The sequence below is a fragment of the Sus scrofa genome, chromosome 7 (genome assembly GCF_054392235.1).
Source record: "Sus scrofa isolate SSC_HxYL_T2T_F1_AM1 chromosome 7, Sscrofa_HxYL_maternal_Yorkshire_Landrace_v2.0, whole genome shotgun sequence".
In the NCBI taxonomy this organism is placed as follows: Eukaryota; Metazoa; Chordata; class Mammalia; order Artiodactyla; family Suidae; genus Sus; species Sus scrofa.
The window spans coordinates 134984991-135009342 of record NC_139389.1 but is presented as its reverse complement, the minus strand read 5'-3'; the positions used below and the strand labels follow the sequence as shown (position 1 = coordinate 135009342).

Genomic DNA, 24352 nt, shown 5'->3' with positions numbered 1-24352 from the left:
ATTCAGATGCTGATGGGGGGGCAGGAGTGACTGGCCACTCTGTGCCCAGCAGGCCCTCAGCTGGGCTCCGCAGGCGTGGACAGCAGCTCCTCTGTAGGCCGGAGGGTGGACAGAGATTGGAGTGTCCGTCCCACCCTCTGGACCCTCCACCTTGTTCTTTAGGGCCGAGGAGGGACGGGTAGTTCCTGTGGCCTCTGACGGTGGGAGCTGAGCTGGAATCACTGGGCGCCGTCTTTTCTTGCCCAGCTGGGACAGACTGGCCCCAGACGCCCCAGGACTGGGCTTTTCTCAGGCCTTTCCCACGTGCGCACGTCCTCCGCCACCCACTGCCTGGCCCCCAATAGGCCCTGCGTGCCTGGCCTGGGGCCCCCCCACCGTTTGCAAGGCTCCCGCCTGCCCCAGCCAGCACACCCCCTGGTGGAGGGTGGGGGTGGCGGTGGGGACAGGTTTGAAAATGAAAGGAAGGGCTCCCGTTATGGCTAGCTGTCCCCTTCCCGCCTTACAAGAAATGCTGCACTTTCCTTCCCCCCACCGGCCAGAGGGTGGTTCGAGGCGGGCGGGCGGGCGGGCGAGGGGACCCGAGGCTGACGGAGGAGCTCTGCGTGGGGCCAGGGGCTCCCCAGCAGGCCTCTGGGCGGGGCGCGTGCTCCAGGGGACACCTGCAGGGGGGCAGACCCCTCCCTCCCAGCCAGCCCCCCATGAAGCGCCAGGCCTGCTTCTTCAGGGAAGCGGGGGGCAAGGCTGGGTGGGACCCTCTGCTCTGGAGAGCGGGGTCTGGGGCAGTCGCTGAGTTTCAGAACCAGAGGCCTTGGAGCCCGGCCCCCACCCCAGCAGAAGGTGTTCTGGGGCAAAGGCTGCACCTCAGGCAGAGGGTCAGGGGCGCTTCCCACCACAGGCTCCTTCATTCATGCAGTCGCTCATCCGCCAGAGCTCCAGGGACTCCCGATCGCACAAGGCCATGCCAGGCCCTGGCACGCAGTGGTGACCCGGGGCCTGAGCTCAGGCGGTGACGGCCTTTGGGCAGAAGGTGCTGGAGGGGGGGAAGGTTGGGGGCGAGGGGAGCATGTCAGGCTCTTTGTCCTTGTCTTGGGGGGCAGGGTCGGCCTCCGGGAGGGAGGGAGGAAGCTTTGGATGAGACGGAAGAGGAGCAGGACAGTGAGGGAAGAGCATGGACGGAAGCCCAGCGCTGAGGGAGCCCAGGAGGGAGGGAGTCGGATGGGCCAGAGAGGAGTTCGGACTGGGGCTCCCCTGTTACATCTGCACCGTGAGCTAGCCTACCCCCCTCCCCTCGCCACCCCTTCTCCTGGCCCCCCCCCGCTGCTGGCCCCCTCTTCTGCTGTCCTCCTCTCCCTGCCACCCGCTTCTCATAGTGGCAGTAGGAACGGACCAGCAAGTGGGCAGACTCGATGCACATTTCGGGGAAGGGTTTTGTGTCAAGAGGTGGGATTGGCGGGTTGGGGACCCGCCGGCAGGGTCGTCTCTGTCCAGAGTCAGATGAGAGTGCGGCTCCAGTCTTTGATCTCCAGCCCTGATCTCTAGGACTCCCTTGGGCACGTGGTCTTATCTATTTATTCACTTTTGAAATTTTATGACTGCACCTGCAGCATAGGGAAGTTCCCAGGCCAGGGACTGAACCCGAGCCACCACTGCAACCTAGTCCACAGCTGCAGCAACACCAGGTCCTTAATCCACTGCACTGGGCTGGGGTCTGAACTCGAACCTCTGCTGTGACCTGAGCTGCTGCAGTCAGATTCTTAACCCACCGTGCCATGACAGGAGCCTCACTTGGTCTTATTTTTAATTGCTGTCCTCCTCTCCCTGCCACCCGCTTCTCATAGTGGCAGTAGGAACGGACCAGCAAGTGGGCAGACTCGATGCACATTTCGGGGAAGGGTTTTGTGTCAAGAGGTGGGATTGGCGGATTAGGCTCTTTCTATCCTTGCTTTGTGGGTCAAACCCTTGTTTTGTGGGTCTAGGAGCCGGCATGGAATTTGCCACTTGCTAAAACTATTTCAACGATACAATCAATAACTAGTCAATACACATAACGTGCTTGGGATTCCAGAGGACTCACCTTAAGGAGGACTCAAGGTGAAATCCTATGAAATTCCAGCAGAAGGGAATGGTTGAGTGACCATGGCCTTGCCCAACGTGGAGTGCCGTCACCTGTGACCAGGGGTGGGGATGGCCTCCATGTGCCACCGTGCGTGGCCTGGATGCTGTTTATTGTGGCCAGTCGAAAAAGGGCCCGAGGGCATTTGCACTGTAAGCCCCGCGCCTGTGACTATGTCTCCTCATATGGCCAATGGGACAGTGCAAATGGAGTTTCCGTTGTGGCTCAGCAGAAACAAATCTGCTAAGGAACCATGAGGTCGTGGGTTCGATCCCTGGCCTCAGTGAGTGGGTTAAGGATCCGGCGTTGCCACAAGCTGTGGTATAGGTCACAGATGTGGCTTGGAACTGGTGGAATAGTCCTACCCGCCTCCCCCCCCCACCCTGCCCCCTGTGGCTCCATGGCAAAGGGGAGTCAGCAATGCAGGTGGAATTAGGGCTGCTGCCCAGATGACCTGGACACAGGGGGCGGAGCCGTTGTTATCACAGGGTCCTTAGCAGCAGGAGAGGGAGGCAGGGAGGTAGGCAAAGCGCCCTGAGCAAGGGGGCCATGAGCCAAGGATGCAGATGGCTTCTGGAAGACGGGAAAGCTGGAAACGGAGCCCCTCCCAAAGCCACGGGAAGGAGCACAGCCCAGAGAGGCCCCAGTCAGACCTCTGACCCCCAGAACTGCAGGATAGTCAGTCTGGGTGGCTCAGGCTGCTAGGTTTGTGGTCATTTGTCCCACAGCAGCAACAGGAAACTCACAGGCCGCACAGGTCCAGGTGGAGAGACAGGGCTTAATGCCACACTGAGACCTCACGGTGTGGGTGCCAGCCTTGCAGGGAGAACAGGACCGCAGGACAGGAGGGCCAGGCTGAGAAGCCCCCCCACCCCTGGGGGGCCTCTCCCAGGCCCAGACATGCAGCAGGATATGACAGGACTCGGGCCAGAGAAAGAGAAGGAGGATGTCGCAGGAAAGGGCAGCGGTGACATTTGGGGCCACTTGGAAGGGTCCCGGAAGGGACTTGTGCCCTCCCGGCTTTGGAGGCAGCTGCAGGAAGACAGAGGGGTTGGTCAGCACCTGCCACCATGAGGGCACAGCCAAGAGGAGAGACCTGGAGCCTGGGCTCCCCGGGTTCCCCAAACTGACCAATCCCAGGGCCACTGAGCTAATGAGCCGCAGCCCAAGGCATCCAGAAGATGCAGGTCCTCACCCAGCGAGAGCGCCTCCCCCCCAACTCACTTTCCTCGTGGGGGCTCACCCCACTCAGGGAACCTGGGTGACAGGAGCACCTCTGGCCCTTGGATAGTTCTTTTCTTTTTTTGTCTTTTTAGGGCAGCACTCCTGGCATATGGAAGTTCCCAGTCTAGGGGTCAAATCAGAGCTGCAGCTGCCACCTACACCACAACCATAGCAGCGCAGGATCTGAGTCATGTCTGTGACCTACAGCACAGCTCATGGCAACGCAGGATCCTTAACCCACTGAGTAAGGCCAGGGATCGAACCCTGTCCTTATGGATACTAGCTGGGTTCATAACTGCTGAGCCACGACGGGAACTCCTGGATAGTTTGATATCATGACAATAGCAACCAGGTAAGCTACAATCCAAAGTCACCCAGGGTTGGGCAGAGGAGGCACTCACCCCACACCCGGGGGCCCCACCATCAGCAGAAAATATAATGGTCCTTGCTTAACCCCATTTATAAGGACAGACTCCACAGAGAATAAAACCCAAGTGTAAAAGGTAAAAGCATGAAGTTAGAAGAAGAGGCAGAAGAATTTAATAGCTGGATGGGAACCACTTCTTTTTTTATTTTTATTTTTTTTTTGTCTTTTGTCTTTTTGTTGTTGTTGTTGTTGCTCTTTCTTGGGCCGCTCCCGCGGCATATGGAGGTTCCCAGGCTAGGGGTTGAATCGGAGCTGTAGCCACCAGCCTACGCCAGAGCCACAGCAACGCCAGATCCGAGCCGCGTCTGCAACCTACACCACAGCTCACGGCAACGCCAGATCGTTAACCCACTGATCAAGGGCAGGGACCGAACCCGCAACCTCATGGTTCCTAGTCGGATTAGTTAACCACTGCGCCACGACGGGAACTCCCGCTTCTTTTTTTAATTGACATTTATCTTTTTTTTTCCTTTTTCTTTTTCGGACCTGTGCTGCAGCTGTGGCAACGCCGTTTCCCCTAACCCACTGGGCCAGGCTGGGGGTCAAAGCTGCGTCCTGTCTCCTGCGGCTGCAGAGATGCCGCCCATCCCGTTGGGCCAGAGCGGGAACCCCAGGAAAGGACTTCGTACACAAAGCTCCAAAAGCATACTCCACACGACAAGAAGCAATGATAAATTTGATGACATCATGACTCCGACTTTTTGTCCATGGACACGGCAGACACCTTAGAGAGAGCTAAGAGAATGGGGGAAGATATTTGCAATGTCTCAAACTGAGAGATGGAGGGAGCTCTAGCACGGACAGGAACGCCCGAGGGTCAGCAAGGCTGGTGGACCGGGCAGCGACTGGGGCTTCCTCGGCGTCTCAGGGATGTGCGGGGAGGTGAGGGGGCAGGAGATATCCCTGGGAACAGGAAGAGTCTGTGTCCCTGTGTCCGTCTTCGTTTCCTGTGGCTGCAGTGACGAATTGCCATGGAGCCGGCGTTGGCCTAAATGTGGTGATTTGCTTGGTATAGAAAAGCACACCTTTGGTGTCAGAAGGGCGGTGGGGCAAGGAAGGGTTTTCCTTTCGCCGTGTTTTCTTTATCCGTTCAACTCTGCTGGGGCCTTCGGGGTGCTGTCACCTGTTGGCTCTTGTGAGTGATGCTGCAACGAACAGAGCTCTAGTCAACTTTTCAGACAGAAGCAGAAGCTGCCTACAGTCAAGTCATTTTTGATCTCTTTCCTCCTCCTCCTTCTACAAAATAGAGTAACTCTTGTACGACTGTGTTTATGGGCTGAGACCAGTTAAATTCTTGTTTAAGAATTTAGAATTTAAACGTGGGAGTTCCCGTTGTGGGCAGTGGAAATGAATCTGACGAGTATCCTAGAGGACGCAGGTTCGATCCCTGGCCTCGCTCCGTGGGTTAAATGATCCGGCGTTGCCGGGAACTCTGGGGTAGGTCACCCACTTGGCTTGGATCCCGCATTGCTGTGGCTGTGACGAGGGCCAGGGGCTGCAGCTCCGATTTGACCCCTAAGCTGGGAACTTTCACATGCTGCAAAAAACAAACAACAAAAAATCCAACATGGTTTTAGCTGGTCCCATAGGCTCAGATATATAGTACTTTTATATATATATGTTCTTAATTCTGCAACTTGGGTTTACCTTTTCTTTTTGATCCTATACATGCTGAAGAGTTTTTGAATTTAAATTTCTAGGTGGAAGGGTCTTTTTTTTTTCCTGACTTGTTTTTATCTTCTGCTTTTATTGCACAATATCATAGAATACTCTCTATTTGATTTCTACTTCTTGGGACTTGTAACTGGGGGCGGGCAGGCCACACAGGTGTTCATGGAGGTTCCCTGGGGAGGGTCCTGAGAAGCGGGGGCCAGAGCGACTCTGTGCTGGCCCTGCCCCTCCTGTCTTGGGCTGGAGGGACAAGCCTGGCCAGCACAGCGTCCTCTGGCCCCACGTACCTGTCCTGGGCCTGGGGCTCCACAGATACTAAGGACTCCTGGGAGGCCTGAGGCTGGTGGGATGTGCCGGATTGTCCTCCCAAGTCCTGTCACTAGCACCCCCTCCTCCATCAGCCTGTAACTGTCGTTGTCCCCCTGCCCCCCACCCCAGCAGGCTTTGTCTATAGCCACAGCCTCTGTCCTTCCCCCAGGAGGACTCTCACCTGGGTGGGGAGGGCACCACTTTGGGTCCAAAGACACAGGATGGGAGTTCCCGTCGTGGCGCAGTGGTTAACGAATCCGACTAGGAACCATGAGGTCGCGGGTTCGGTCCCTGCCCTTGCTCAGCGGGTTAACGATCCGGCGTTGCCGTGAGCTGTGGTGTAGGTTGCAGACGCGGCTCGGATCCCGCGTTGCTGTGGCTCTGGCGTAGGCCGGTGGCTACAGCTCCGATTCAACCCCTAGCCTGGGAACCTCCATATGCCGCGGAAGCGGCCCAAGAGATAGCAGCAACAACAACAACAACAACAACAAAAAACAAAAAAACAAAGACACAGGATGCCCCTCCCGCCGCCTAACTCCAGCCCCTCTCCCAACACACAACTACTAGCCCTCTGTCCAGCAGAGGAGAGAGATCCCCCCGCTCCCCACCCCCCCAGCACCCCCACCCCCACCCCTGGGCCTCACAGCTGGGCTCACTCAGGCCAGGAGGTGAGCGCCACCATCACCGCGACCCAAGCCTGGCCTTGGGGGGGCTGGATTCAGGGGCACAGGGCTCCCCAGAGGCGGGGCGGGCTCCCTGACCACCCCTGGGTGGGCTCAGCTCTGTTTTGTGCTGGGGGTGTACCGGGCCCCCAGCCACTGCCTCCTAGGGGACCCACTTCTCAGATGTAAAGAACATCTGAGCCTCAACATCCCAGAGCATGGGGCTGGAGCCCCCTCCCAGCCAGAGACCCCCCAGAGGCCTGGCCAGCAATCTGTGAGCCCAGGACAAGCTGCCCAACCCCAGTGGCCACCCCAGTGGGGGTCTGACCTTGTCCTTCAGAAGCCACTGTGTGGGGGGTTCCCTCTACCCCATCCTGCTCTCTCCCAGCCCTGAGGTCAGCAGAGGGTGCACTGGGCCCAGCTGGGGCAGAGGGGGGGATTCGAGTCTGGGGGCGTCTTCTCCCCAGAAGCCAAGCCTGGAGTCAGGTGCTGCACACAGGCAGGGCGCCAGTGGGGGGGTGGGTGGCTCCTGAGGCAGGAGGGGCTCTTCCTTCTTGGGCTGGAGGCCAGCTCCGGCTTCCTAAACTCTCCCCTTGCTGTGGGGCTGGCCAGGGCTGTGGATTACAGTGGAACCTCCTGTGTTCTGCCACCCACTGCCCAGGTGAGCTTAGCTGGCTTCCTGAAGCCCATCCCCTCCCTCGGGCACAAGCGCCCTGCTGGCCTGAGCTCTCTGACCCCACCCCCAGCAGGGCTGGGAGACCCTTGTGCTCGTCCCTTCGTTCCCTGGGACCCCATCGGTCCTCCCTTCTGGCCACACGTGAGGCTGGTTGGGAACCAGAGGCTTGTCCGTCCCACCTGAACCGAGCAGGTCAGGATCCTGGAGGCTGGAGCTTGCAGCTGGGTGACCACGGTGTGTGCTGAGGGCTGAGATGTCCGCCTCTACTGGGCTGTGCTGGGAGGGCGCCTCCTCTCTCAGGGTCGAGGGCGTGGAAGGCACCGGGGCTCTTCTGGGAACTTCCAGAGCACGTGGCCTCCTGACTGGTGGACCCCTGTGTTTCAGGTTCAGCTCTGACGTTGGGGCCCATGGGCGCCCAGCTCACGGGCTGTGCTCCTCTGCTGGGGGCTGGCCCTGCAGGGGACTGAGTCTGTGGCCTGGGGTCCCAGCCCAGAGTCTGTCATCTGGGCCGGGCTGGGCTGTCGCCTTCCTCCCGGGGGTTCCTCCAGGCCCCCTCTGGCCTTAGGCAGTGGTGTCACTGGCCTCAGGGACTCTGCTTTCTACCTTCCCAGAAAGAAGGATTTTCAGAACCCAAAATCCTGTGAAGGATTAATTTCACATCCTTCCCTAAACTGTTACTGTTGCGGTTTTAATTCGATCTTGCTTTTAACTCCAAAATACTGTGAAATTGTTGCCATTTATGTACGACCTTCATTTAGATTTCCCACATTTCCTTTTGCTTTCTAGGGCTGTACCTGCGGCACAGGGAGGTTCCCACGCTAGGGGTCCAACCGGAGCTGTAGCTGTCGGCCTCCACCACAGCCACAGCCATGCCAGATCCGAACTGTGTCCGCGACCTACAGCACAGCTCATGGCAACGCCAGATCTTTAACCAACTGAGAGGAGCCAGGGATCAAACCCACATCCTCACAGATGCTCATCGGGTTTCTTACCTGCTGAGCCACAGCAGGAGCTCCAAAGATTCTCCCACATATTAATCACTTTCTTTGCTCTTTGATTCTTTTTGTATCCGACTTTGCTTTAGAATTTCCTTTAGTGTGAATTTGCAGTGTCAATCCTTTTCTCTGATGAAAATGTCTTTATCTGGTCCTCACTTTTGAAAGGTATTAAAAGATAACTAGGTTGGCAATTGCTTCGTTTCAATATGCTAAAGAGATCTTCTACTGGCTTCTGAATTTCACTGTCTAGTTAGTAGTCTAATTACTGTATTTTATCCTCTGACTGCTTTCAGATCTCACATTGTCTGTGGTGTTCTGTGGTTTCATTGTGATGAATGTTACATGTAGGTTCTTTTTCTTTACCCTGCTGAAATCTGTAGTTTTGTCTGTGTATGTTGCCATTCACCCACTTTCGAAATTTTTAGCCATTAGCTCTTAATGTGTTTTTCTCTGGCCCCTTCTCAGTCTTTGGGAACTCCAATTACACCTGCCTGAGACAGCCCCACCTCTCCTCTCTCTACTTAGTGCTTCAAAAAATCTATTCTGGGACTTCCCATCGTGGCACAGCGGAAACAAATCCGACTAGGAACCATGAGGTTGTGGGTTCCATCCCTGGCCTCCCTCAGTGGGTTACGGATCTGACGTTGCCAGGGGCTGCAGTGTAGGTCGCAGACGTGGCTTGGATCCCGTGTTGCTGTGGCTGTGGTGGAGGCCAGCAGCTGTAGCTCCGATTCAACCCCTAGCCTGGGAACCTCCATATGATGTGGGTACGGCCCTAAAAACAAACAAACAAATAAAAATCTACTCTGAACAATTTACTGTGAAGCCTCTCAGTTCATTATTTTTCTCTTGAGCTGTGTCTAATCTGCAGTTAACTTGTCAACTGGTTTTACGTTTTTCCATTTCTCGGTTCTAGGATTTCCATTTGATTCTTCATAGAGCTATGTGCTTTTACAGTTTCCAGTTACCTGCTAAATTTTTTAAGCTTGGACTTTTTTCTTCTTTGAACAGAATAAAAGTTCGAGTTTGATTAAACCAATCTATGGGGTCTCTAGGATCTGTTCTTGTCTCTTTTCTTTTCTCATTATGTGCCTGATAGGGTTGTTTTGTTTTGGCTTTTTTTATGTATTGGAGAAATCATTTGAAGAAACAATTTGAAGCTTAGGCTGTTCTCTTTCTCCAGAAGAGTTCTGATTGTTTCTTCCAGGTGCCTGTGAGCAGTAACCATAGGAGAGGGCTTAATCTTTTTTTTTTTTTTTTTTTTTTTTTGCTTTTTTTTTGCTTTTTAGGGCCGCACCTGCAGCATATGGAAATTCCTAGGCTAGGGGTCAGATAGGAGCTGTGGCCCCCGGCCTACGCCATGGCCACAGCAACTGGGGATCTGAGCCACGTCTGCAACTTACACCACAGCTCTTGGCAATGCAGGATACTTAACCCACCGAGCAAGGCCACAGGTCAAACCTGCATCCTCATGGATGCTAGTCGGGTATCCATGAGCCACAAGGGGAACCTGCTGAGCCATAGTGGGAACTCGGAAGTGCATGTTTTCATCACAGTCTGTTACTAACACTTTTAACTTTTGTTTCTCTAAAAGTACTGTCATCTTCTCCTCATTCGTGAATGGTAGTTTAACAGGGTATACAACTCCATGGGCTCCTAATGCATCGGAGGACCACCGGACCTTGGCCACCTTGGCCACCGGACCTTGGCCAGTGCAACGGGGGTGGCGGAGGCCTCAGCAGGGTGGCGGTTGAAGGGGTGACTAGGTGGACCCCAAGCAAGATGCTGACAGTGCAGGGCACACACCGACCTGCTAGGGGCAGTGCGGGGGCCTGCAGGTCACAGCACAGAGCAAGGCCCAGGTGGATCAGGTGTGCACACAGGTGCAGCAGGAGGTGGAGACCAGCCTGGCACGGAGCCTGAGGTGGGAGCGACAATGGGTTCAAGTGCCACCACTTGAATGTCCCCAGGTGGGGGCCTTGGTGCTGGCTGGGTAGAGGCCTGACCTGAGCCTAGACCTTCACCTTCATCACTGAGCGGGGAACAGGGGCACTCAGGTGTTTGCACCAGTATGAAATCTGGTCCTTACCAGTCGCCCCGTCAGCTTCCTAAGATCTTCACAATGGCCCAGACGCCAGGGATAGTTTTAAAATCATAATGAATGTTCTTAATCACATTCCATACTTGTAATGAACAAACGCTTGAGCTCAGAATTGCCAAACTGGTGTCTTTTAAAGAAAGTGAAAATGGAGAATAACTGAGCCTCAAACCAGTGGTTACTTCTTTGCAAACCGGCTTCCCGTCTGGGGCACTCATGCACTGATGCTTTGTTTCCTGTCAAGGGGGACACACTAGGACACTGCTGCACCGACAGATATTACCCAGAACAGGCTCTCAGAGTTATAATTAATGTTTTCATGGGACAATTTGGCCGAAGAGTCAGCTCAGATACTCTGCAGTCTCACATATTTGAAAGCTTACGTGCAGCCCTGACCGCAGCTGTGACCAGTGGCTCTAAATGCAGCCGTGATCTCCCAAGGAATGTGCCTCGAGAAGGGGCATGCGTCGCGGGGTATTCACGGTGTAGTCAGACCCAGGAACGCAGCTCTTTCTGCCAGTTTTGTAATTTTCAGTTTCAGTAGACGTCAGCATTGGTTAATTGGGCACAAAGTGATTTTACATTTGGCGGAATAAATTTTATTTTAAAGCTATGTTAACTGGCTGTTAATACATTAACTTTTTAACTTTTCTCCCAAGAATTCTTGGGATGGGCAAAACCAGCATAATGAGAAAGAAGCCACACCAAATTTTGCCAAGGTATTTTAAAAGGTGTTTAGCACATTGCTCCATTAGGTCTGAGTTCTTGAATATTTTATTTTATTATTACTATTTTTTCTTTTTAGGGCTGCACCTGAGGCATATGGAAGTTCCAGGCTAGGGGTCTAATCGGAGATACAGCTGTAGCTGTACCACAGCCACAGCAACACCAAATCCGAGCAGCGTCTGCAACCTACACCATGGCTCAGAGCAAAGCTGGATCCTTAACCCACTGAGCGAGGCCAGGGATCGAACCCGCAACCTCATGGTTCCTAGTCGGACTCATTTCTGCTGTGCCACGAGAACTCCCTATTTTATTTTATCTTAAGGGCCAAACTCACGGTTCATGTAAGTTCCCAGGCTAGGGATCAAATCAGAGCTGCGGCTGAGAGTCTAAGCCACAGCCACACCAGAGCCGGCCACGTTTGCCACCCACACTGCAGCTCATGGCAAGCGGGATCCTTAACCCACTGAGCGAGGCCAGGGATCGAACCCCCGTCCTCATGGATACTAGTCAGGTTGGTAACCTGCAGAGCCACAAAGGGAACTTAAATATTTTAAAAGTAGCACCAGCATTGGGACAGAAAACCCATCGAATGTAAGTCCTTTTTTATATCTTAGGTTTTGAAAGTGGTATATGGGCAACTCTTTTCTAAAGGTTTTTAACCTTCTGTAATTCTACAAGGATTTCTTTTTAGCTTGTTTTTAAAAGTTTCCGTTTGTGTTGATTTGCGATGCCTCTACTTCACTAGCTGTACGGGCCACGTGCTTCCAGATAAACCCCAAGCAAAACTCATAACCGTTCTTGATCTCCAACAACTAGATAACTTTGTCAAGGAAAGCTCTATTAGTAGTTCATATAAGATTTAAATAAGGCGATGGCTTTTACCGTACCATCCCCCGCAAAACCAAAGCAGACAACTCAAGTCTTAGCCCCAGGCCGGGCGGGCTCTGCGCCTCCCTCTGCGCAGCTGAAAAGCCAAAGCCCTCCTCCCACGCAGGGTGCGCCGCCGCTCTCCTGCCCTCCCCGCCGCCGGCGGTGTCACCTTACACGTCGAGAGTGTCCTGTGGACACACCCCTCCCTCCAAGTCACCGCGGAGGCTCCGACATCCGCCGCCCTTCCCCGCCACCCGAGTGCGTCTTCGTCCCAAAGCTGTCCCCTCCGCTGGCGCAGCACAAACACCCGTGGGGACCAGCGTCCGCGGGGCCCCTCGTGGCCCCGCCCGCTCCCCGGCTCCCGGGTGGCCTCTCTTCCTGCGTCCCGGCCTCTCAGCCTGGCCAACCGGGATCCGGGAAAATGCGCCAGGCTTCCGCTAGAGCTGTTTCTCTGCAACCCCTGGGCGATCCCGCGGGCAGGAGGCGTGGCCAGCCGGGCGGGAGGCGTGGCCAGCCGGGCGGGAGGCGTGGCCAGCCGGGCGGGAGGCGTGGCCAGCCACGGGACCCGCCCCCGCCCTCAGGAATGCCCCCCAGCGCCCCGCCCGCGGCGGCGTCGGCCCCATTTCACCTGAAGCCACCCCCACCACTGGCCCCACGCTGCCCACCAGCCCCCTCCCCGGACAGGTCGGGACAGGTCCGCCTTTCCGAGGGAGCCCCAGCAGTCCTTCTGCCGCTGTTGGTGGCTGGGCTCGTGCTGTCGGTCCCCAGCGAGAGTCCCCGACCCCCGGAGACCCGGCTCCTACCTGCGCCAGTCATTCCGGAACGAGTGGGGTTAAACAGAAAAGTATGATTAAAAAAAACAAAACGAAAAAGCAAGAAAGAGAAATCTGGAAGTGGGTAGTGCAGTTGCTGGAGGCCGCCCTTCGGGGGGAATTGCTACGCCGCTGCCTGTTCCCCTGCCCATGTCCCAGGTTTACATGGAGTCCACCAACTGCATATTCTTCCAGGAGGTTTGAAAGTGGGAAGGGGGGAAGGCCATGTCCCTGCTGCTCTTTTGTTCTTTGCTGCTGACAAACAAGGCCTTGAAGGGGTGGGGACTTTCTGAGCAGGTTCTACTGTCCCCCCTCAGCTGCCTTGGTGCTGGGAGGTAGGGACAGCAGCGGCAGTAGCAGCAGAAGCATCTCTATTTGGCTGCCAGAACCTGGGAGAGAAACTCTGGATGTTTTGCAAACTCACAACCCCAGTGGCGGTCGGAGTTGAACCTCTCCGAAGCAGTAGGTCTGCTTCCTGCAGTCTGACTGCCACAGGCTTTGCTGCCAGAAATGACCATGGCCTTGCCATCATGTGCAAGGCCTGAGGGGTGTCGACGCCTCCAGCTAAAGACCAGAGGAGCCCACGTGGCACTGAACAAGGTGACTTTGCTGCCCATTGGAGTGAGAGGAACACACCGCCTGGGAGCCATGGGGTGTCTCTGTAAGAAGGTGTTCGAAGGCATTTGGATCGGGGCTTGTACGAGGTGGTTTCGGGGAAAGTTTAGTCATAAGCAGGGCTTTGCTCTGGATTAGGTGCTGTCAGGAAGTTGGGAAATTACATCATCGACTGTCCCAGTAACTCTTACCTATAAGGAGGGGAGGCTATAACTGCTAAAGAAGCAGTCATCACTAATAATAGCTAAGGGGGGGAGTGTTTGTTTGTGTTTGGTTGTTTTGGCTGACTGCGCCCGAGGCCTGCAGAAGTTCCGGGGCCAGGAACTTATTCATGGGATGTAAGAATGGTTCAACACACAAAGATTGGTCAAGGTACATGACAGTAACAGAGTGAAGAGGAGAGGACGAGCAGCTCGAGTAATGCAAGAAAATCATTTGACAAAATTCATGCCCGTTTGGAGGTCGCATTGTCATTCAGCAGGTTGAGAACCTGACATAGGGAGTTCCCGTCGTGGCACCGTGGTTAACGAACCCGACTAGGAACCATGAGGTTGTGGGTTCGGTCCCTGCCCTTGCTCAGTGGGTTAAGGATCCGGCGTTGCTGTGAGCTGAGGTGTAGGTTGCAGACGCGGCTCGGATCCCGTGTTGCTGTGGCTCTGGTGTAGGCCAGTGGCTACAGCTCTGATTGGACTCCTAGCCTGGGAACCTCCATATGCCGCAGGAGCGGCCCAAGAAATAGCAAAAAGACAAAAAAAAAAAAAAAAAAAAAAAAAGAACCTGACATAGCATCTGTAAGGATGCAGGTTCAATTCCCGTCCTTACTCAGTGGGTTAAGGATCTGGTGTTTCTACAAGCGGCAGCATAGGTCCCAGATGTGGCTCAGATCTCGTGTTGCTGTGGCTGTGGCGTAGGCCTGCAGCTGCAGCTCCAATTCAGCCTCTGGCCTGGAACTTAACAGAAAAACACCTCGATGCCCTTTGATGGTAAGACACAGTGGGATTAGAGGGATGACTTAACGGTAATAGAAGCTGTGTATGAGGAAGCAGCCAGCGAACATCGTACCCAGTGGGGAGAGACTGAAAGCTCTTCCTCTGAGATCAGGGTGTCTGCTTTCACCACTTCGACTCAGCATTACACTGGAAATCCTGGCCAGAGCAATGAGGGCAAGTAAAATAAATAAAAGGCACCCACATGGGAAAGGGAGAAGTGACAGTGTCTCTGTTCACACCATCTGATACGCAGAAAACCCTAAAGAGTCCACAAAAGAAAAAAGACAACACAAACTATTAGAATAAAGTCGGCAAGGTGATAGGATACAAAGCCAAACCACAAAGTCACTTGCATTTCTATGCACCAACAATGAGCAATCCAAAAGGGAAATTCAGAAAACAAGTCCGCTTATGACACCATCAAAAAGAATAAAAAACTAGGAATAAACTTAACCAAGGAGGTGAAAGACCTGTGCAGAGAAGCCAATACAGTGCTGAAAAAAATGCAAGACGCGAGTTAATGGAAACCCACTCCCTGTTCATGGATTGGAAGACCTCATGTTTTTAACAGGTCGACACGACACGGAGCAATCTATAAAGTCAGCGCAATCCCTATGAAAATTTCAGCTGCATGTGTTCAGAAACAGAAAAACCCACGCTAAAATTTATGAAGTGTCAAGGGATTGTAAACAGCCTAAGCAACCTCAAAAAGAGTGACAAAGCTGGAAGACACACGTCTTGATTTCAAAATGACTACAATCCTGGGTTTTTTTTGGGGGGGGTTGGGTTTTTTTTTTTGTTTGTTTGTTTGTTTGTTTGTTTTTGCTTTTTAGTGCCACACCTGAGGCATATGGAGATTCCCAGGCTAGGGGTTGAATCTGAGCTGTAGCCACCTGCCTACACCACAGCCACAGCCACGCCCGATCTGAGCCGCGTCCGTGACCTATACCACAGCTCACGGCAACGCCGGATCCTTAACCTGCTAAGCGAGGCCGGGGATCGAACCTGCATCCTCCTGGATCCTAGTTAGGTTCATTAACCGCTGCACCACAGTGGGAACTCCCCCACTCTGCTCTCTGATGCTGAGGCAATTTCTCTGCCAACCATGTTTCTCCTTTGCCAGTGAGCTGCCCGTTAGAATCTCCCCCAAGGCGGCAGTGGAAAGGCTGGAGGCGGGAAAATGAACGTGTACCTTTCCGTTTGCCAGAGAAGCGGTGCTGCTGCACCATGAGTGCGGGAGGCGATTGCAGTAGCGGCAGTGGGTTCCAGTTTGCAGTCTCCCGGCAGGTCTAGAACCAGCCTCATTGCACCTCGTCGGGAGCACCCGCACCGGCGCGCCTGTGCCCTGTCCTCAGAGGCGTTGACCTCAGCTCTGGTCCAGCTGTTGAGGCATCAGCACAAACCTCTCAGAGGTCTGGCTCCACAGGATCCTTGCTCTAAGTTTTTAGGTTTTATAGTCTTGGCCTCTTGCTTTGTTCTAGGCGTCGTCTCTGCTTCCTAAAGGACCACTTCTGAGATACTTTCTCACCGCCTCTTTGCTTTTTCAGTTTTCTATTTCTTTTTTCTTCTCTCTTTTCCTTTTCTTTTTTAGGGCCCCACCTGCGGCATATGGAAGTTCCCCGGCCAGGGGTTGAATCTGAGTTGCAGCTGCCGGCTTACACCACAGCTCATGGCAATGCCAGATCCTTAACTCACTGAACAGGGCCAAGGATCGGACCGCATCCTCATGGATACTAGTCGAATTCTTTTCTGCTGTGCCATAGCAGGAGCTCCAGCTTCTCAGTTTCCTAATATCTAGTGAATAATTCTTTTTTTTTTTTTTGTCTTTTTTTTTTTTCAGGGCCGCATCTGTGGCACGTGGAGGTTCCCAGGCTAGGGGTCTAGTTGGAGCTGTAGCCGCCAGCCTGCGCCAGAGCCACAGCAATGCCAGATCCGAGCCATGTCTGCAACCCATACCACAGCTCACGGCAACGCCGGATCCTCAACCCACTGAGCAAGGCCAGGGATCGAACCTGCAACCTCATAGTTCCTAGTCGGATTCGTTTCTGCTGTGCCACGCCGGAAACTCCTAGTGTAGTTCTTTGAGCAAATAGCTCCTCAGTTACAGTTTGTCTTGGTCTGTAGATCACAAAACTGACAGGTTATTTGCCTTTCCCTTGCCCCAGCCCCCCCAGTGTACAGTGGTGCAACTGGCGGAGGGTGACTGCTCAAAAAAGGGGGAGGATGGGAAATGCAAAAGTCACTAGTCCACAGCAGCTGAAGCCCAGCCAAGAAATTCTTCAGTTAGGTCTTAAGTCCTGAAAATAACCCCTCATTGCTTTGGGCTCTGTTCTGAGCTCTTTATTTTGCCCTCTGAGTCATCCTTTTATTTTTTAAAAAATTCTTATTTTTCCTTGAACAAATAAAATTAACTATCATAGTGTGCAAAAAAAAAATTTTTTTTTAATGAAAGATAGCACATGTTTGCAACCAAGTAGTTTTCCCAGCCTGTTACCTTCTAGTACAATTTTGGGCAGCAGGAGCAGGAGTGGGGGTGATTCTAAAGTCTCCTTTCATTTTGAACTGCTCTGTCTTTGCCAGTCCAAGCTGCTTTTGCTGGTCTAATTCTTTCAAAAATTTTGTGGATCGCCTATGATTTGAGGCTACCTCCATAAGAGAAAAGATACGCCCACAAGTCTGTTTGAGAATTGTGTTCACTCCATCGGAGAAAAGAAACACTCACAAATATCTCTGAGATAAGCCCTGCTGTACCTTGTGCTCCTACTGAGCTGAGAAACCACATCTAGGCTGCTTTGCTGCCCTGTTGTTTGATTGAGGGTTTGTGGGCTCACATGAGTCTTTTTAAGAGGAATTCCCATCGTGGCGCAGTGGAAATGAATCTGACTAGGAACCATGAAGTTGTGGGTTCGATCCCTGGCCTCGCTCAGTGGGTTAAGGATCCGGCATTGCCATGAGCTATGATGTACGTCACAGATGTGGCTCAGATCCTGTGTGGCTGTGGCTGTGGTGTAGGCTGGTAGCTGTAGCTCCGATTTGACCCCTAGCCTGGGAACTTCCAAATGCCGCAGGTGCGGCTGTATAAAGCACACACACAAAAAAACCCAAAAAACTTTCTAAGAGACCTGTTGGGTGACTGAACAGTACTCTGGGGTATCAACTTTAATATTTCTGAGGTCTTTAAGAAAATAGTTTACAGTCATACCCTTGGCTTCGTTTTTAGACCAGTTCTTCTGGATTTGAAATCCACTTGGAAGTCATTTCTTAATTTTAGTCTCTTTTGCCATTTGGAAAAATTGATAATTTTCCAAACCATTGAGTACTTGTTTCTTTTTGTTTACCAGTTCTTTTTCTCTTTTCTCACATCTTACTATGAGCAACAAGGAGAAACCAGACAGCACTTTCTGTACTTTGCTTGGGAATCTACTAGCTAGTTCAGGACTTTCTTTCTTTCTAGATCAAGACTTTTAATAGGCACATTTGGGGCCTTCCATCTAACCACAGGTTTGGCGTGGTTGGTAAGATCTCTGCCATTACATAACAAGAACCCCTGTTCTTTCTTTCTTTTTTTTTTTTTTTTGTCTTTTTGTCTTTTCTAGGGCTGCGTCTGCAGCATATGGAGGCTCCCAGGCTAGGAGTCTAATCAGAGCTGTAGCTGCCAGCCTACACCACAGCCACAGCAATGAGGGATCTGTGTCGTGTCTGCGACCTACACCACAGCTCACGGCAATGCCGGATCCTTAACCCACTGAGCAAGGCCAGGGATCGAACCCGCAACCTCTTAGTTCCTCGTCGGATTTGTTAACCACTGAGCCATGACGGGAACTCCAGAACCCCTGTTCTTCACATCCTTTTGAATCCTCACTGGCAGCATCCTCAGAGTCCAGCTTTCCACTAACGGTCTGCCCAAGGTTATTCGCCTTTATCGAACATGCCTCAGAATCCTTCTGGCCTCTGCCCACAGCCTGGTTCCAAAGCCACTCCTGTAATTTTTTATATTTGTGTGTCAGCACCCCATGTGCCATGTAACAAAGTATCTTAAAACTTAGTGGTGGAAGAGTTCCCACTGTGGCTCAGTGGGTTAAGAACCCAACTAGTATCCATGAGGATGCAGGTTTGATCCCTGGCCTCACTCAGTGGGTTAAGGATCCTGCACTACTATGAGCTGGGGGATAAGTTGCAGATGTGGCTGGTGTTGCCATGGCTGTGGCGTAGCCCGCAGCTCTAGCTCCGATTCAGTCCCTAGCCTGGGAACCTCCATGTGCCGCAGGTATGGCCCTAAAAAGACAAAAGACAAAAAAAAAAAAAAAAAAAAGTGGGTAAAAGAGCATTTAGGAGTTCCCTTGTTGGTGCAGTGGTTTAAAGATCTGGCATTGTCACTGCAATGGTTTGGGTCACTGCTGTGGCATGAGTTCAATCCCTGAGCCGGAAACTTGCACTTGCTGCAAGTGAGAGGGAAAAAAAAAAAAAGAAAGAGCAGGCATTTCACAGAGGAGGAAATCAAATGTTATTTAAAAGCCTCCAAAAGAACTCTCAGCACCCTCAGCAATCTCCATAGAACAAACTGAAATCACAGCACCGTTGGCAAGAAAAGGATCTGTTGGTGCCCGAGTTGCAGGCATTCGAGGGGTCAGAGGCCCCCCCGCCCCCCGCTTGTGAGTGAGTGTCCCTAGTCTCACGTTCCCGTTCGGCTGAGCACCACGCTGTCTTCAGTCCAGTCTCGGACTGCCAAGGGTTTGAGGTTTGACCACCACCTGCGAGCTGACGAGCTCGGCTGCCACCGTTTGAGTCCCCCACCTGGGCACCATGCTTCCAGGCACCACAGCTCCCTGATAAGCAGTCACACCGGCCACTTGCAAAGTCCCTGTAGAGTTATGTGGGCCTCCCTGGAGGCCACAGGGACTGTAGGCCACTTGTAAGTAACATACGTAAGTTAGAAATGAGAAATGCAGGAAGAGAAAGAAAATCCAGTGTGTAGGTCTTTCATTTTATGAGTGTGAGTGTGCGGGTGTGTGCACATGCATACACACCAGGAAGCCGCTTCATGCATGATTCCTGGGGTCACAGGAGCTGATCACATGGGCCTGACCATTCCTGCGCAGACCAGTCAGCCTGGAACACCCCTGGGCGCTCCCTCAGATCTGAGCGGCGGTCTGGCATGCTTCTTGTAAACTAAAGGAGGAAAGGCTCTTTGTGAATTTTTTCCTGGATGAGGCCTAATATCCCCAGGGCCTGGGATCCGGGGACACGAACCTTCCCCGGAGGCCTCAGCATAGGCAGGTGAAGTCAAAGTCAGGGCAGGCAGGGTATGCAGGGCGAGGGGCCAGCTTGCAGTCTTTGTGGACCAGTCTTAGAGCTGGGGTGGGGACGCTGCACATTCGAACACACACACACACACACACATGCACACACATGCTTTTTCTGCACAGCCCACACCCAGTCAGGGAACAGTCTTGGGTTTCTACTTCTGCCTCAGCGGGAGGAAGCAGCAGCTCTGGACCCAGACAGCTGAGGCCGGGAGAGGCTTCCTGCCTGCTCAGCTTTCTGGACAGCCCCCTCCCCTCCTCCCTGTGTTGAAAACATCCCTTTAGAGAAATGATGGTCCCGGAAGAGGGGGTGGGGTAACATTGCCAAGAGCAGTGACCCCAGAAGACAGAGGGTCAGAAGAGAGGAGTGAGTTAGCTGGATTTCAAGTCTTCAAAAGCAAGCACCTCAACCGCACCTGCCCCCAACGTCCAGGGGAAAGAAAAAGCAATCTAAGACACAGGAAGTCCCAGCCCAGCCCTCTCCAGCGGGGCCAATTGGTTCTTGGGCACTGTTAGGTTCTAAAATACATTTTTGGTGCTAAAATCCCTTCATCTATTCAAACATCATGTACAATATATAAGAAAAGAACTCTCAGAGCCATGAATAACCGTCACTTTATAAATTTCCTTTAATGAAATTATTTCAGAACACAGGCACAGATCTTTCTTGTTTATTTTATTCCCTACAAGGATGTTCAAATGTCTACGTTAGGTTCCAAATTTGAAAAAAATCTGTCACAGCAGGTGAGGTAAAACTAACTTGTGCAAATAAACACAAGCAACTCAAAGAACAATCTTTACATTTATAAAACAGTAATATTTTTAAACCAGCGCAAGGAAAACTGCTTGTATTGTTATGCAAGAACTATACAAAAAGATTCATGTTTTGTTTCAATTTCAGTACCCGTGTCAAACTAGGCAGGTATTCAGAGGACATAGCTGACTCCAAGCCGCAAAAACCAAATGGGGCCGTTTTCCCTGGAAAATAACTGAAAAGCAGAGATAGAGTATATGGGATTGTAGCTCTAGGTTCTAGAAAGACAAAGATTAAAAACTATCACCTTCTAAAGTCATTTTATTTTTAGTCAATTTACAGCTGCAGAAATCAACTCGATGTCAATTACAAAACCGAAGGCAGAGCTGAGCTCTTTGCCTGAGCAGAGTTGATTTTGCCCCTCCCAGGGTGTACAATATCCCTTTCAGACCAAGGCTACGTATGTCATAACTATATTTAGAAATACGCGGAGAGGAAAATATTACTACTGCCGTTCAAGCCTGTAACTGAGAAAGGAACACATGAGAGCGCAGGGAATCCAAAGCTTAAACTTGAGTTCCTCAATCAACTTCAAATGTCGGATGACGTTCAAAGGTGTTAATTATAAAAAGAAAATCCCAGTAACACATTCCAATTGAAGACATAGTACTCTCTCCCCACAGGGAAAAAAGAAAAAAAAAATCGATTTTTGGTGTCTTCTTCCAGCACTGTCGAAAGGTAAATACAGTTGCAAAGTTTTCGACAAATATTTCGGAAGCTCTGTGGACAGTTTGAAGCAGGGATTTGAGTCCGTGTACAGAAGTAACCGTTTGTTTACAGCCAGATAACTCTCGAAAATGGCAGAGTCGGAATACTGAGCTTCAGAAATCACGACAGCGAGAGACGCACGGAACACGAGCCGTGGCGCATCAGCCGATGAATCTTTCCGACGGCCACGTCTCCTGGACGTTCGCGGGGACGACCGGAGCCTCCTCCTCGGGCGGGGCCAGGGCCTCCATCTCGCGCACCACCTGCGTGAACACCTGGTCCACCATCAGTTTGCTCTTGGCCGTGACCTCCAGGAACGGGCACCGCCACTCGCGGGCCAGCGCGCGGCCCTGCGCCGTCAGCACCTGGCGCTGGGCGTCCAGGTCGGCCTTGGTGCCCACCAGCACCAGCGGCACGGCCTTGGGCCCCCGCAGCCGGCCCATGCGCTCCCGCAGCGGCCGCACGGCCTCGAACGAGGCCTCGCTGCACACGCTGTAGAGCACCACGAAGCCGTCGCTGTTCTTGATGTACAGGTCCTTGAGGGTGACCAGGTGCTCGGCGCCCACGGTGTCCACGATCTCCAGCAGGGCGGGCGCCGCGTTCACCTCGATCACCTTGCTGAAGAGCTCCTCCACCGACGGCTCGCACTGCTCGGGGAACCTGCCGCAGGCGAACTGCGTGGCGAGGGCCGTCTTGCCCACGGCCACGCTCCCGAGCAGCACCACCCGGTAGCCCTTGGCGGGTCGCGGCCCCAGGCCCGCCATGGCCGAGGCGCGGCAGGCGGGACGCGCGGCCGGAGGACGCGGAGGAATGGCGCGCGGAGGCGGGGGCCGGGCTGCCGGGGCCGCCGCGGGGCGGGGGGCGAGGGGCGGGGCGGGGCGGGGCTACGCGGAGGCGGGGGGCCCAGGGCCCGCGCGGCCGCTCCCGCGCCCGCAGGGGTGGGCGTCCGCCCTGGCGCTCGGCGGGGGTCCCGGCTGGGTCGGGATCTGCTCCCCGAGGCTCGAGACCGCCCGCCCCCGCCGCGGAGCCCGGACGCCGGAGTCCCGGCCCCTGGCGCCCACGCCTCCGCAGCGTCTGCCCCGGCCCCGCACCAGCCCTCCTTCCCCACCAGCCCCGCGCCCCAGGCCTCCCCTCGGGGGGCGGCCCCCCGAGCTGCCCAGGCTCAGCTCCTGTCCCGGGTATCCCGCCGACGGCCTGCCGGCGCCCCTCAGTCCGTCCCCGCTCCCTGCTCCCCCTTCCTAGGAGAGCCCCTTCTGTCTGCGGGGCCAGAAGGTAACCTGATGCCTTCCACGTCAACCGGGAAATAGCAGGATTTCTCCACCATTTCAGATCCAGTCTCGTGGCCGGAAGCCAGGCTGGCCTCGCTCAAGGTCAGGCCTGGCAGGGCTGCGCCGCCGGAGCCCCCCTCCAGGCACGGAGGACCCCAGGCAAGGGGCAACCTGCCAGGGAGCTTCAGACCGAGGGTGCCGAATTCCTGCTTCCCGGCGCCCATGCTGTGCCCAGGCTTCCTCATGCCCTGCCGCTTGTCACTGAGCAGGGCCCAGGGGAGCTTTGGAAAATCACAGCCCCTCCCACGCTCCTCGGCGTCCTCTTCTGCCTCCACATCTAAGAGCAGTGGCCGCACGACTCGCCATCCCAGCTGCGACGATGGAAGCGGTTCCCATTCACCCAGAAGCAGGCAAGAACCGGGAAAGCCCAGGGCCCCGGGGCTTTGGGGTGATCCTACTTATAATGGGGCTCCCCCAGGTCTGACTCCCTGCCGCAGTCTCTCTCAGGCTTCTCCTCTCCAGCGACCAACCTTCCTGCTATTCTTTCTTTTCTCCCCCCCCCCCCTTTTTTGGCAGCAACCTCAGCCTGTGGAAGTTTCCCGGCCAGGGATCAAACCAGCGCCTCGGCAGTGGCCCAAGCCACAGCAGTGACAATGCTGGATCCTTAACCCTCTGATCCCCTGGGGAACTCCTTCTCTTCCTTGATGTCGGAGGAGAAAGGCTGTGTGTCGGGCGACAGAGGGGACTGGACCGAAAGTCCTGGGACGCTCCACCTGGTAAACTCGGCCCGTCTGTTTCAGGACCAGCAGGTGCCTTAGGACTTCAGGGGACCTGCAGGTCTAGGTTGGAAGTGGAGATAAACACACTTTCCCTGTCCCTGTGCTTGGGGTACCACTGAACCTCCTTCCTTCCAGGGAGTCCTGGAGGGGGCAAGGCCCCAATTCTGACTGAACCGGAATATCCTGCCTCCCCAGCAGCTTTAGACTCAGAGATAAAGTTTAAGTGACAGGAGGACATCCTGTACCCTGGCATCTGTGGCCAGCCACAGAACGTGCTTTTTTATAAACAGGGCACAGAACTACCTTAATGTATAATATTCATTACACACTTAACACACAACAGACAACTTGATTTCTAAACAGAGAAATCTTACAAGAATTAGCCTCTGATTCCAAAGTAACAAGACTGAAAATTAATTTTTTAAAAATTAATATTTTAAAGACTCAAACCTAGAAACTGTAAATATTCTCTGGAGAAATGCAAGTTCCAACCACGTTTCAGCAACTTCCCGTGGGTAAATTTTGAGGAAATGTAGGCAACTCACTGTCTAAAAACATCACAAATCACAGAAGGAAAAAAAATCACTCTGAGCGAGAGCCACTGGACGCACCAGACAACCAAAATCACATCCAGAAAACTGCAGATACTGTGTTACCAAGCAGACAAAATAAGAATGTGTACATGTTTAAAGACATAAGAAAAGCCTTGGAGTTCCCGTCATGGTGCAGCAGAAACGAATCTGACTAGGAACCATGAGGTTGCAGGTTTGATCCCTGGCCTCGCTCAGTGGGTTAAGGATCCAGCAGCGTTGCCGTGAGCTGTGGTGTAGGTCAAAGATGAGGCTCGGATCTGGTGTTGCTGTGGCTGTGGTGTAGGCCAACAGCTGTAGCTCTGATTTGACCCCTAGCCTGGGAACCTCCATATGCCGCAGGTGCAGCCCTAAAAAGACAAAAAAGACACGCACACACAAAAAAACATAAGAAAAGCCTAAAAATATGAGCAAGAAACAAGAGGCTATAAACTAGGGTCAAATAATTTGAAAGAGATCCCCTCCCCCAAAAACGAAAAAAAAAAAATTCTGGAAATGGAAAACGTAAATCATTTATTTAATTAACATAAAACACCCACTGGTAGGTTAAACAGGAGATTAAACATGGCCGGGGGGGGGAAGCCACAGAAATAAAACTAACGTTTTTCAGAGACGTGACTAATCCTGGAGCGGTTTTCAGCATACTGTGCCCTGTGCCTTCGGGAGATAAGGGCTGCCAGGAGGCTGCCAGATATTCCCA

General features: G+C 53.3%; 1 long non-coding RNA gene and 1 pseudogene across 3 annotated transcripts; both read right to left on the bottom strand.

Annotated features, from left to right (window-relative positions):
• Nucleotides 1-3898: 3898 nt before the first annotated feature.
• On the bottom strand, nucleotides 3899-12079 carry LOC146402107 (uncharacterized). 2 transcript variants are annotated; one of them, XR_014809354.1, is made up of 3 exons: nucleotides 11369-12079; nucleotides 7262-11129; nucleotides 3899-4909 (listed from the first exon to the last, which is right to left on the bottom strand). It is a non-coding gene; the product is annotated as an uncharacterized LOC146402107 (long non-coding RNA). The 2 variants fall into 2 exon arrangements; XR_014809353.1 differs by having other exon boundaries at nucleotides 7262-12079.
• Nucleotides 12080-20098: 8019 nt separating this feature from the next.
• On the bottom strand, nucleotides 20099-21827 carry LOC110258338 (ras-related protein Rap-2a pseudogene; annotated as a pseudogene). The gene has a single exon (XR_002341084.2). The product of XR_002341084.2 is annotated as a ras-related protein Rap-2a pseudogene (transcript).
• Nucleotides 21828-24352: the final 2525 nt, after the last annotated feature.